This window comes from Podarcis melisellensis (genome assembly GCF_964234715.1).
Source record: "Podarcis melisellensis genome assembly, chromosome: 5".
NCBI classification, from domain to species: Eukaryota; Metazoa; Chordata; class Lepidosauria; order Squamata; family Lacertidae; genus Podarcis; species Podarcis melisellensis.
The window spans coordinates 44,103,141-44,116,677 of NC_138537.1; the positions used below are offsets into that span (position 1 = coordinate 44,103,141).

At 44.8% G+C, this 13,537-nt stretch overlaps 2 pseudogenes across 2 annotated transcripts; one reads left to right on the top strand and one right to left on the bottom strand.

Moving 5' to 3' along the window:
• Window positions 1–953: 953 nt before the first annotated feature.
• On the bottom strand, window positions 954–1,763 carry LOC309370605 (peptidyl-prolyl cis-trans isomerase FKBP3 pseudogene; annotated as a pseudogene). Its single transcript has one exon. The product of its transcript is annotated as a peptidyl-prolyl cis-trans isomerase FKBP3 pseudogene (transcript).
• A 3,013-nt stretch (window positions 1,764–4,776) lies between these two features.
• LOC309369465 (large ribosomal subunit protein eL20 pseudogene) lies at window positions 4,777–5,355 on the top strand (annotated as a pseudogene). Its single transcript has one exon. The product of its transcript is annotated as a large ribosomal subunit protein eL20 pseudogene (transcript).
• The last annotated feature ends 8,182 nt before the right edge of the window (window positions 5,356–13,537 follow it).

Consider the following 13,537-nt stretch of genomic DNA (forward strand, 5'->3'; position numbering starts at 1 on the left):
AGGATTTCCGGCACTGGTCTCTCCCAGCCCTACCTGGAGATGTGGGGATGGAACCTGGGACCTTTCACATTTAAACCAGATTCTTTGTCACTTAGCTATGGCCCTTAGCCACCTCACTCAAGCCCCTCCCCCTGCCCCCATTATGCAGTGCCCAGACTGATAGAAGACAGGAGGTCTGTGGGCCTTTATATACCTTAATAGCACCTGATCAGGTCTCCACAAGCACCTGGCTTTCTATGTCAAGAGGATCACAGGCTTCTTAAGTAACGGCCTATAGAATTCTTCCCTCCCCCAGCTAGCAGGCTTGTTGATGTGTGGATTTGGTGTGCTCCTGGTTTATTCTATTGTATTTAGCAAGATTTATATACTGTACCACTTACTTGAAAGATAAATCAACGGTCTGCATAAGCAATTGATCCACATGGCTTTGTATTCAATTCAGGCCCTGTGACCACCCCTGGACACTTTATACACACAGTAATGACAAGGCGAACAGCAGGAAATGGTTTGGTGGGATGTTGTGTGAGCTCTATGGCTGTAGTATTGCATAACCCAGACCCATAAGATGGGAGAGTACCGCACTTTTCCGTCTATAAGTCGTCCCCATGTATAAGATGTATATTTTGGGGGACTCAAGTTTTAAGAAAATGAGGGGAGATGGCCCAAAGCTGTTGAGCTTCTCCCCCATGCGGCAGCAGGCAGGAAAAACTCCCTAGATTGTTTCCTGCGCACAGTGGCATTGGGGGAAGTTGCGCTCCCTGGCGGCATGCAGCTTTCCCCCCTCCCCCCACCACAGCTATGGGTAGGGTAACACTCCCTAGATCGTTTCCCACTCGCTGCAGCATCAGGGGAAGTTGCGCTCCTTCCTGCCAACTGGCTTGGTTGGCGGGTGTGCTGCCCCCCCCATGCCACTACCTGTGTGTTGGATGACCCCAGTTTTTTAAAAAAATAAATAAATAAACCAGTCTTTAGTTAAAGTGATGCTGTACACAGCAACTGGAATAAAAGCTCCCCCCCCCCACTCCACCCTTGCTGTGTGAGAAACAAGACCACAAACACATTTCCTGGACTTCCAAGAGCATCTTCGCAGTTTTCAAAGATGGGGGGCCAGGAGGAGCAACCCATCATTCAATATCCACCAGTTCCACTTCAAAGAAAAGTTTTGCATTTGGTGGAATTTTGGCATCCGGCTGCCCTTTCTTCCCATAAGCCCATTCTGGTTTGATTTCCAGGTGAGCATTCTCCCCTTTGCTCATGGTCAGCAGAGCTTCGTCCCAGCCTTGTATCCCTTTTCCAATGCTGACTGTGAAGCTCAGTGGTTTTGCAGCTTTCTTTTTCTTTGAACTTGTCTGAATATTACTATTGAAGACTGTTCCATCTTGCAGCTTCCCTGCATACCAACAGTGAACGACATCGCCCTTTTTGGGACAGTTGATTTTATCCCCCTTCTTCAGTACTGACTTTGTATATTTTGGGTGGGCCCTCATCCACAGCTTCCTCAGGCTTTGTCTCCTTGGGCTTCTCATCATCAATCTTGACATTTTTCACTTGCTCTGCTACATGCGCGGGACTCAGTACCCTTAAATCTCTTGGTTCAAAGAGCTTGTTATAACCAGCTGCTCCTTACTGGCTTTCTTGGCCACATTTTTTATCTGTCCTAGTAGTTTGTGCTCTGACAGGAACTTGTGCACTGCCTGCTCCTGCAGGGTGCGGACAATCTCCTTCTTGGGGGCTCCAGGGCCGTGCGGGGGCCACCATGGCATCGCCTCCTCACAAGCGTCGCCGCCTCACACAAGCAAGGGCTCCCCCATGAAGCCGGCACTCAAGACCCCAGTTTTTTTACGCAATTTTTTAGTCAAAAAACCTCATCTAATACACGGAAAAATACGGAAAGTCTGTGGGGAAACAGCTCCCTTAAATCCAGGGAGGTTCTTTGTGGCCTTCCATGAGGACAATGTAATATCGATGAATGAACTACAAAGCCTCAAATCAGCTCACCAGCCTGCATTCTGCCATGGAAAGAGCATCTGGTTTGAGCAAAGCTATTCTAGGCTTTGAAGCTCAGTGGGTGGCCTTGAGCAAGGTGTGTGTGCTCTCAGCCTAACCTACCTTTCAGGCTTGCTGGGAGGATAAATGAGGCAAGAGCTGCAGAGCATTGCACACTCTGAAAAGTGCTAGAGAACTAAATCGCATTAGATGAATTTCCTTCTGGGTTTGAAGGAACATGGCAATACTTTGCATGCTGTATGTCCTTGGGTGCCCCTCTGCTTTTTAAAAAGGTATTGGTTAGTGGAGCTGGAAAGGACTTAAAAGCCTTTAGAGGGGAGGCCAGACTTCAGACTTTTGTGTTTGACTTGAACCTCAAGATCTGCCACCTGGGGCCAGGTGTAAAAGACATACACTTAAGATGAAAGAATAGGGTACTTTGAAGTAGCTGCTGAGCACAGGGATTTGTTTTGAGTACCAGCTGAACTCACAGTCCTCCTGCAAAATCCATTCCTGGTTAATCCAAGTGTTCTTAATTGGATTTGAAAGAAGGAGCCATTTAGTTGTTGCCATTGCCAAACAATTGGGAGTCAGAATTCTTGTTTTTTTTTTTTTTAAAATATCTTTTATTAAGGATTTTCTTGTTTTACAGAAGTGTAGTGCCTCGTATTTTTTTTTTCTTCTTCTTCCACGTAGCGTTTTTACAAATCTGTTTCATTTGTTGAGGCATTAGGGGGAGAAGAAAAAAGAAAGAAAAAAGAAAGGTACTGCAGATCACAAGGAGAGTTACCAGTAGATCCTGATCTACCTTCTGCCCAGCCCCGGCCTATAGCCATGCCCACTTTAATGCCTTTCCCTTAACATATTGGGGAAACAACAAAAGATCATTCGGCAAGCTGTGCATTTTCTTCTTTGTAGCCATCAATGTGTCATAGTAGCTATAGCAAGATAACTGACATAGTCACCCACCCATTATGGGCTCTTGTAATCAATGGCTGGAAAATGATCTGTAGCGTTGGGTATGAGTTGAAATGTTTCAATTAGTTGAATGGAGGAAGGCCGTATCTCAATGGCAGAGCACCTGTCATGCATGCAACAGGTCTCAGGTTCAATCCCTAGCAGTGCTGTTGTTGTTATTAATTGAATTTATATATCCAGATACGGCTGGGAGAGACTCGCACCTGAAAGCCTGGAGAACTACTCCCTTTCTGTGCAAGCAATGCTGAACTAGATGGAGAAAAATGTAACTTGCTATAAGGCATCTTACTATGACTCAACTTTCTGAGTTCCAGGAAAAATTGGGTGCAGCTTGGTTTAGGAAGAATGGAGGATCAATTCTAGAGCTCCTTGCAGCCATCCCAGTGTCCTCGGGGAATTTGTGAAGCAACTGGCTCCATTGCTCTGCTGAGAGGCAGTATTGGGTAATGGGGGATCAACCCTTTTTTTCTGAGACAGCATTAATGTGTTGCTAATGATCTGGGATTTTTAATGGGTGGCCTAGATGAAAGAACTAATCCTACAGTGCTTGACCCTTCCCAGCCGGCGACCCCATACCACCAAAGGAAATAGATGGGGATAGCTGCTCACTCCTTCCCTCTCTGCTTAGAAAGGGTCACAACCTCCCAATGCCCATTTGTGATCTCCCCCCAAAGGTCACGACCCTCGGAATAAATGTGTTGGCCAAAGGAACGAACACTCCGGATGTTGGCAGGGAGGAGAGGAGATTTTATTCTTTCCCATCTTAATTAGTCTGCTTTGATTGACTAAAATTCTGGGCACCCGAAAGGGCCTTAGTTTTGTAAGAGCCCTCAAGAAGAAATACCTTCTCATCAGGGACATACAGTTCTGCAGCCCAAGCTCTGAGCCCTTTAGTCAAAGCAAGGACTGAGCCATTGTCTAAGATCCATTGAGCAGAAGGGAATATATGACTCAACGTCATTCTCCAACCACTGGGAAAGCTCTGTGGTGATTGGGAATGGAGGGTCTTTTGGGGGGAAGAAATACTGGATGTGACCCCAGGCAGAGGTCGGCTGTGTGTCTGAAAGATTTAGCCCTGGTTGACAGTGTCTAATTGTTTTTCATTAATTGTGACACACAGTGAATGGCAGGGCCTTATGGTCATGTTGGGGTGCTGCATGAGACTCTGAAGCCCTTTCCTGCCAATCTTTGCTATGACAAATGTTTCTTTTTCTACCTGATGCTCAGTAAGGTGCCCCAAATCAGATATCTTCCCGTGGACCAAGGACAGGCAGTGCAAGGGACTGCAGGCTTTCAAGCTTTACCATACAGGCAGATTGAACATGGTCACTGCTTTCCTTTGACTGCTATTGTTCAGTTATAAGGAGGTGCAATGCATTTTTAATTGGGTGATTGCATAATTGCAAATTTTCTTTTTATAGATATATAAAAAGTATGTCCTGCCCCTGATCACTAGTGATAATGGGACGAGTCACAACAGTTTTCAAATTCAGAAACTAATAAAAGTAAAAATACATTTCAATATGCCCAAGTAAAAAGTCCTGGCAGTAGAGGAAGGTCTTCAGCTGGCGCTGGAAGATAGACCAAGTAGAAACCACATTATCCTGATGTGGAGTGCTCTTGCCAAGAAGGCCCTTTGTTGAGTTGTAGATCTCCTGATCTCAGCTGAGGAGGACCCCACCAGAAGGGCCTTCCCAACCAGCCTCACTGTCCAGGGAAGAGTATGTGGGAAGAGACGTTCCTTCAGATTTCCAACCATTCCAAATTGGGATTCCTCACCTGCTGCATCCGACCAAAAGCCCCACCTTATTTCCTTTTCTGGGTGGCAGCGAGAGAGGCAGCACCATGAAGGCGTCGGGCACCCTGAGGGAGTACAAAGTTGTTGGGAGATGCCTCCCCACTCCTAAGTGCCCAACACCACCTCTCTATCATATGCGCATCTTTGCTCCTAATCATGTTGTTGCAAAGTCCCGTTTCTGGTACTTTGTCTCTCAGCTGAAGAAGATGAAGAAATCTTCTGGGGAAATTGTGTACTGTGGACAGGTTTTTGAGAAGTCTCCGTTGAAGGTAAAAAATTTCGGTATCTGGCTGCGCTATGATTCTCGTAGTGGAACTCATAACATGTACAGGGAGTACAGGGATTTGACAACTGCTGGAGCTGTTACACAGTGCTATCGTGATATGGGAGCCCGTCATAGAGCTTGTGCTCACTCAATTCAGATCATGAAGCTTGAAGAGATCGCTGCTAGCAAGTGCCGCAGACCAGCTGTCAAGCAGTTCCATGATTCCAAAATCAAGTTCCCTCTGCCACATAGAGTTCTGCGTCATCAACGTAAGCCACACTTCACCACCAAGAGACCAAACACATTCTTCTAAATGCATTTGCTCTGAGTTTCAATAAAGTTCTTTTTGAACTTCTAAAAAAAAAAAAAAGCCCCACCTTATCTAGCATTTCACTCAACATTGGCCAACTAGGTGCCTATGAGAAGCCTGCAAGTCATACCATGGTTAAGAGTATATGGCTAGTATTGGAGGTCCAAAGTTCAATTCTTGCCCAGCCTTGAAGCTCACTTATGGGTAGGCTTAACGTATTATTAAAGAACAGAATTGCCAAACATATAGAAGAACAAGTCTTGCTACAAGCAGACAAAAACAGTGGGGCTTCCATAAGAAGAGCCAGCACGGCTACCTATTAGGTTTTGCTGTTGGTATTATGATACAATACGGAAAAGGCTGAACTCTATGTGATGCGTTTTCCAATACCATAGGCTCTACTTCTTACTCAGCAAAGAGTTCTAGGAATCCATTCTAAATCGCATGAAAACTTCTTTATTTTTGCATTTTACTGGACAGGATCTTCTTATGGGCTACCAATTGCAAGGTCCTCAATACCAGATATGTCATGGCATTTCCAGTGTTGGGGAACTAGCATTTGATATTTGTGTGACCCCCTGGAGCCATCTCTTCTGCTCTTCCATCATTCAACAGGTCTAATATGGTATGAACATCCTCTGATGCAGGTTGTCTAAGACCAAACCAATTCTGTTTTCTCTTCAAGCAGATTCTGGCCCTGTCTCTTTAAAACAGTCAGTATGAGAGCTTAAAACTACCTTTAATGGAAAGCTCAGTGATGGAAAAAATGCCCTGTGAAAACATGGGGCTAAACCTACAACTTATGCAAGGGTTACGTTCCAGGGGTCGCACCCTCAAGCCAAGATCACGTAGAAGCAGAACACATTGGGTGCAATGGTGGATAGGATTGTCAAAGTCCCTTTTCCTGGATTCCACCCCCTTTCCATTTAAAATATATATATTTTGCCAAACGCATAAAGCTGAATGTGTGTAAGTTGCAGGCTTACTGTACCAATTCTCTGCTTGTGACGTATGTTGCACAACTCTGTTGAAAAAGCAGGGGTTTGATTAAAATGGGGCTGCCTCATAGACGAGTTCCCTGCCTTCATATTCAGCACCTCAGCTTAGATATAGAGATATTAATCGGAAATCCTTGGGAGGGAGGTCAGCAAATTGCCATTTCCCATCCCTCCTCTGTTTAAATTAGTTTCAGACCAGTAGCTGCTTCCTGTGGCTATTGGATTCTTAGCACTTGTCTCTCCAACATCTTACCCTGCTGCACCCCACTGACAAGTATTCTCCACTGTAGGAGAGAGAGATACCTAAGATCTGTGGGAAAGCAGTAGATGGCAGCTCCTGTGGTCCCCCTCCCATCTGAATTTCATTAGAAGCACCTTCTGGCCAACCAGTTTCTCATTAATAATGGAATTGTTCAGAGCAGGTGCTCATCTGTGTGTCTGTTGAATCTTTGTTTACTGTTAACTGTTCACTTGCAAGGGATTTAAACACCATTGGCCAGGAGTAATTTACTATCCTGTGGCACTGCAGGATATATTTTTCTCCTTTCAGAGTTGGTACACCAAAGTGTTTACAATTCAGTATGCAACATATCTCTCTCTGTGGCTCAGCACATAGACATGGGACAGTAGTTTTCCTGGCTGTTGGTCCAAAGGCTTTCTTCACATTCAACACTCTTCAAGCAGACTGTGTTGTTTTGCTTGCAGTTAAACATCCAAGAGTAGTCTGTTGAAACTTGCTGCGAATTCTGCCTTCTCCTCTTTGAAATGCCCTTCCTCCAGTGCTTGGAACCACCAGAAGCTAGAGGCTAATTCTATATAAGTAAAGGTAAAGGTACCCCTGACCAACAGGTCCAGTCGTGACCGACTCTGGGGTTGCGTGCTCGTCTCACTCAAGAGGCCGGGAGCTGGCTCTTGTCCGAAGAAAAGCTTCCGGGTCACGTGGCTAGCGTGACTAAGCCACAGCTGGCAAGATAGCACCAGCGCAGCACACGGAAACGCCGTTTACCTTCCCGCTGGACAGCGGTCCCTATTTATCTACTCACACTTTGACGTGCTTTCGAACTGCTAGGTGGGCAGGAGCTGGGACCGAGCAACGGGAGCTCACCCTGTCACAGGGATTCGAACCGCCGACCTTTCGATCAGCAAGTCCTAGGCTCTGTGGTTTAACCCACAGTGCCACCCGTGTCCCTAATTCTATATAAAGGAAAGCTAATAACCGATACCTCCAGACCAACTATCAAATTGTGATGCTGAAATGTACAATTGCAGCTGTGCATATTCCTATGCCCGAAGTAAGTATATTGATCTACAGCTGAGGATTTTATTCATTTTAGTACCTTTTGGCCTGGTTTCCCCTCCTCCTCTTACATTTTTAGTACCTCACTGCTTGCTTTGAACATTTAAATTGCAAGCAATGCTGGGGTGACCTGGAACACAGCTGGAGCCTCTCCGAAAGCATCAGTTTTGCATATGAAATGCACAATCTCTTTCTCTTCCTCTTTGCTCTGCTGCTTCTGAGGCTGTCTAACATTTTGTCAAGACGGAGCAGCCCAAAAGCTATGTTGCTGTTTCAGATTCCCCGAACGTCTTTCATAGCAACTGTTGGGTGTCCAGCTTCTTTGTATTGCAGGAGAAGTCTCGCCCACACCTCATAACTCTTCCCCGCTTCCAATGCAGAGTCTTAAGAACCCAGCAGCCAGGAACGTCACCTGACCCTTATCAAGAACGGCTTGATGCAAACACTCAGAGAATGCGAAATCCACCAGGGCACCTAAGATAGATAGGGGTGCCAGTGTCAGATTTTGAATGGACGTTTATCTTTTAAGAGCTACATAAAAAGGAAAGCTATACCTAGTGTAACTTCCCCTGTCACTAGGTTGCAGTGATGGGGGAAGTTGCACATCATAGAATTTCTCCTCCACTTTCTTATATGCAACTCTTAAAAGAACAGGATGTCCTGTGGTGAGGCAAGGCCCAACCTGGGTATAAGACGAGGCAAGGTTAAGGACTGGAGACAGAGTTATGAAGTTGCTTCTGTGGATAACAAACTGAATCGAGCCCTTCTAGCAGGCATGGTCAAACTTGGCCCTCCAGATGTTTTGGGACTACAACTCCCATCATCCCTAGCTAACAGGACCAGTGGTCAGGGATGATGGGAATTGTAGTCCCAAAACATCTGGAGGGCCAAGTTTGGCCATGCCTGCCTTATAGAGTAGTAGCAGCAGCAGCAGGTGCAGCTCAATTGTTAGTCCCACCTGAACTACAAGATGCTGGTCTACTGAAGAAGGCTGGATCCCTTTAAGTAATCTACTGCAATGGAGCAAGGAGCTTCAGTCTCGTGCAGTGGAATCCTGCAAATATTTTAATAATGGACATGCACTCTTACCCTTGGGCCAGGACAGTACTAGAGAAAAGCTTGCTGGATCAGGCCCATGGCCCATCTAATCCATCATTCTCTTCTTACACTGGCCAACCAGATGCCCATGAGAGGACCAAAAGCAGGTCCCAAATACAACAGCACCCTCTCTGCTTGTGGTTCCCAGCTACCCATCACCCGGCAAAGAGGAATCTTGACTGTTGACACAGGAGCTTTCTATGGGGCCTGGGTGATGACCTTTCAATGTGAAGGTCAGACAGGCCTCTTCCAGTTTGGCTCCTTACGGCTTTGTGAATAAACTTCCTAAACAGCACTGGGGGGGGGGGGTAGCCAATGAAATGTCCGCCAGATGTTGTTGTATTCCATAGCCAGGAATGACAGGAGTTGTAGCTCATCAACCTCTGGAGGGCACCATATTTTGGCTACCCTTGCTAAAGAGGAGATAGGACAGGGGAGCAGACTGCAATGAAAGTGATGGTAGAACACGAAAACAGTGCCTTGGAGATCATTGCCTTGGAGAGCCCAGGCCCACCATTCCAATCATCCCTGTTTGCAAAATCATGCAGCATTGGAGGTGAATGTTCCACCACATCTATTTGGTTTATGAGGCGAAAAGGGTTGTTTCGCCTTGACTTCTAAAAGCACTCTCTAAGCTTCAGTTATTTCGAATTCTTGAGAAGGCTGCAGGGTAAAGTATTTAAAACAGCACTGGCAGATGTGGAGAGAGAGAGTGTGTATATAGATCAAGGGAGGGGAACCTGTGGCTCTCCAGGTGTTGCTGAACTACACCTCCCATCATCCTTAATCATTGGCTATGTGGACTGGGGCTGATGGGAGCTGAAGTCCAACAACATCTGAAGGGCTACATTGAACCTTGTTTTTACTCAAGGGAAATTCGCTCTTTAGTGCTGGGATAAGTGCTTGCATTTTTGGACTTGTATAATGTAAGAGTTAGTTCCCATTCTAGAATGGGTATTCACTTTCGCCTTGTGCAACTTGGCTGCTGCTACTGATTGTATCTAGTTTTCCTTCTGCTGCTACACACTGTGGATGGGAATGGAGTTTTGATAGAAGAAGGGAGATGATATTTTGCAACCACTTAATTCAAGCCCTTCCTTGGGCAGGCAGCCGTGGAGAACTTTCAGTAGCTGTCTGGCTACATGCTAGACTGATTCTTTGATAATATGCAGAGTTAGTCTCTTGCAGCAATAAAGTCTTGCAGCACCTTAGAGCTGAAGGCTTAGACGAACAGATTTATTGTAGCATAATAAGCTTTTGTGGGCTACAATCAGGTGCGCAAAGTGTTGTCCTGAGTTGCAGGATGTGTGTGAGGTTGGTTGGGATGGTTGCCTGTCTGTGGGGGAGGGAGTGTTCACAGTTGTGTCCTCCCCCCAACCCCCTCCCCTATCTATGTGTGTATAATACACACACAGCTCAGGATTACGCTTCATTTATAAATAAAGTGGGCTCTGTTCTTACGCCGTAATAAATTTGTTAGTCTTTCAGATGCAGCAAATGTGAATGGTCCCTTCACATATTCTCACTCTAAACAGGATTAATTTGCTTCAGATGTGCATAATTTTGTAATCGCATACAGCATGTGACCCCTGATGGGTTGAGGATCCCTGAGGAGGAATGAAATTGGGGGTGGGGAAGGAATGACCACTGAAGCAGCAGCAGCAAGGGCAGAGGAGGCTTTGAATAGTAGTGAACAGCCATGAAAAAAAGGTTGGATTTGGGGCAACTGCAATCTGGGAAACAGTAAAACATTTGGTAAAAAGTTAATGGGGTCTTGCTTATCACCCTATTATATCTAGATCTATCTCCATTTCCTTACTTTACTGTTGCTCATCAAACCTGACCCAGGACTCCTGTTGTTCCACCCCCAATTTATGCCCATCAATTCTTTTTCAGCATGCATGAACCCTGGTCCACCTTTTGCAACGTCTTTTCCTTTTGAGGTTTTCAGCACTGCCAGATCAGTACTGAAACTGACCTTTCTTCTTCTTCAAGTACTTGTAGATTAGATGTTGGACCTGGACCAGGGGATTACTATTTCTGTACATTTTGGAATTTTGTAAGCTGTGCAACTTTGTTGCTCGGTTCATTTGTTTTTTAAAACATGGTCTGCGATATTTTATGCATTGTGACTTTGCTGTTATTTTTATTTGTTATAGTCTAGTAGTGATTTTGTGTAAAGATCATTGTGGGGAGAGATTTTCTGTTTAATTATTTGCTGATTTTAACAGTTGCTTTTGTCATGTAATAGATTTCAAGCAGATTATTGAATATTACTTTAATTGATTGACATGCTTATTTTTATCGACTTGTCACATTTTTCATTATGATTTATTTGCCTTGGATCTGATGGTTTTAGGGTGTGTGATCTTGGTTGTATATTTTGTTGTTTCTGTGGCTTGTAAACTGCCTTGTGTTCAGCAATGTAGAAAGGTGGTATACAAATTAGGAATAAAATGAAAAGAGTCTTTGTTGTTGTCTATAATATAGTGGTAGGACCTGTGGGCTTGAGCTGCACTGTGGTGCTTAGCACAAGGCTGTGTATAGAAGGGAAGGAGATGAAATCTTTGTTTCCTAAAATGTTCATTTCCGTCATGTATCTGCCAAGGTCTAGTATGGTGATTGATGAGATGAAATAACCAAGAGGCATTTCTGCTTCTTATCGGTGCGAGTTCTGCAGTGTGTACTTTTTTAAGAGCCTGTGCCTCCAAATCAAGGATGGGGGAAAAAACTGTGGCCCTTTGGTTGTTGTTTGGCTAAAGCTCCCATCAATCCCACACTAGAATGATAGTGTGATAGGAGTTGCAGTCCAGCAACATCTGATTCCCCATCCCTGTTCTAAACAGAGAAGCAGCCCAGGGAGATTAAGGTAACCAAGGAAGTGGCTCTGTGCCAGACTGAAAATGGGTAGGCCTCCCTTCCTCAACTCCCTGGTAGTTAGAAAGAACAGAGTGGAGAGTTTAGTTGTGTGCAAGCTAGAAACTAGAATCAGGCCGGGAAGTTAGGGCGTCAGAGCCATGCCTGATTTCTGCTTGAATCCAAGCTATGTGGCTATGGGAGAAACAAGACCCTGTCTCTTGTTCTAAAGGAAACACAAACCCTGGGTAAGCACCTGGAACCTCTGGAATTTAGCACTGCTCAGAGATTGGGGTAGCATGCAACGTTACTATCCTACAGAAAGAAGCATCTTCAGAGACAAGCTGTCATTTACTCCTGTTGGATAGTTTGTCAGCGAGGGAATATACAGGTAATATAAATTAAAACAAATGAATGTTTCATACCAGTTATTCTAAAAGGTGCTTGTTTGCAAGAATCTGAAAAGTACATTTGAGACAATAATAAGCTCCATTTAAATCATGCCCTTTTCAATACATCCCTCCCTGGGTTTGGAAGTACACAGAGGTAAGGATAGATAGCTTTTTATCTTTACATGCCTGCTTTTTTCTTATTCTTTTTGGTAGCAAATCAGGTGGTGGCAATATCCAGGTGTTTGGGTTTTTTTGCTTTGATAACATGAGCATAAGGAATCAATTGTACACAAAGAACTATGGGAGACAAGAGTCCTAAGAGGAGAGGCAGCAAGAGTTGGGTATATCTATTCAGGAGAAGAGATTAGTAAGAGGTTATGTCATAGCTATCTTCAAATATCTGAAGGGCTGTGACATAGATTATTTGTTTTCCACTGCTCCTGAGGGGAGGGCCCAAACTAACAGGTTCAAATTACAAGATGGAGAATTTTGATTAAACATTAGAAAGAACTTTTCAACAGTAGGGGAACAGGCTGCCTTGGAAGGTGGTGGACTCTCTTGTTCGTTATAAGTTTTTAAAGCACTGGTTGGGTGAGCACCTCTCAGGATTGCTACCATCCAGAGGAAGCAGACCCACTGGATGACATTTCTGGCCCCTTCCATCTCTCTTCATTCTGTAATGTCTTTTAATGAGGAGTCATCTAGTCAACTATCAATAGAAGGAAGTTTGTATACATGCATAGGGATGGAAACACTTTACTTTCAATATATGTTCCAGCCAACATCAAATCTGTCTCCAACAATCACAGGCTGTGGGAAAATAATTCAAGGGCCTTGGGGAAATAGTTGGGGGGAGGGAATGGCAACCAGTACATTAAAGAAGCTGAGGTCAGAGTGGAGGTTTTCAGGCTGCTTGCTTAGTGATCAATGCCAGTGCTAGAGCTGGTGCTAGAGGCGAGCAAACAGGGTGATTGCACTCAGTGCCACATCACAGCATGCATCTTTGGTGTGTGCTGAACCTCTATCCTTAAAAGATTCCAAATCCTGAACAATCCTGCTGGATGGGGAGGCCATATGATTTTACTGGGGGCCTTGAAGAGAGAAGACAGATGTGCGATTCTAAACGTGGCAGAAGCAATCTAATACTGTTTCCACTGCTCTAAGGGTTGATCCAGCATGCAGTTTGTTAATAGGCAGATCTTTAATTAATTAAAGCTGCAAAACTGCACTCGCACAACAGATAGTCACTACAGCTTTTCCCCCCCCCTTCACTGCTGGTAACACTTTTTAATGCCTCCCACATCTGACTTAGGGAATTGCTGCAACTTGGCAAGTGGCTTTGAACAAATGACCTACCGAGCTGCAGTTAATATGTGAGAACGGTAATACTGAGTTGAAAATGACCTATTGGCAACGTTCCATAGGTGTTTCTATGTTAAATTGTTATATTTTATCATTGCAATCTGTGACCCTCCAGATGTTGCTGGCCTACATAAGGATCAGGCCAAAGGCTTATCTAGTCCAACATCCTGTTCTCACAGTGGCCAACTAGATGTCTG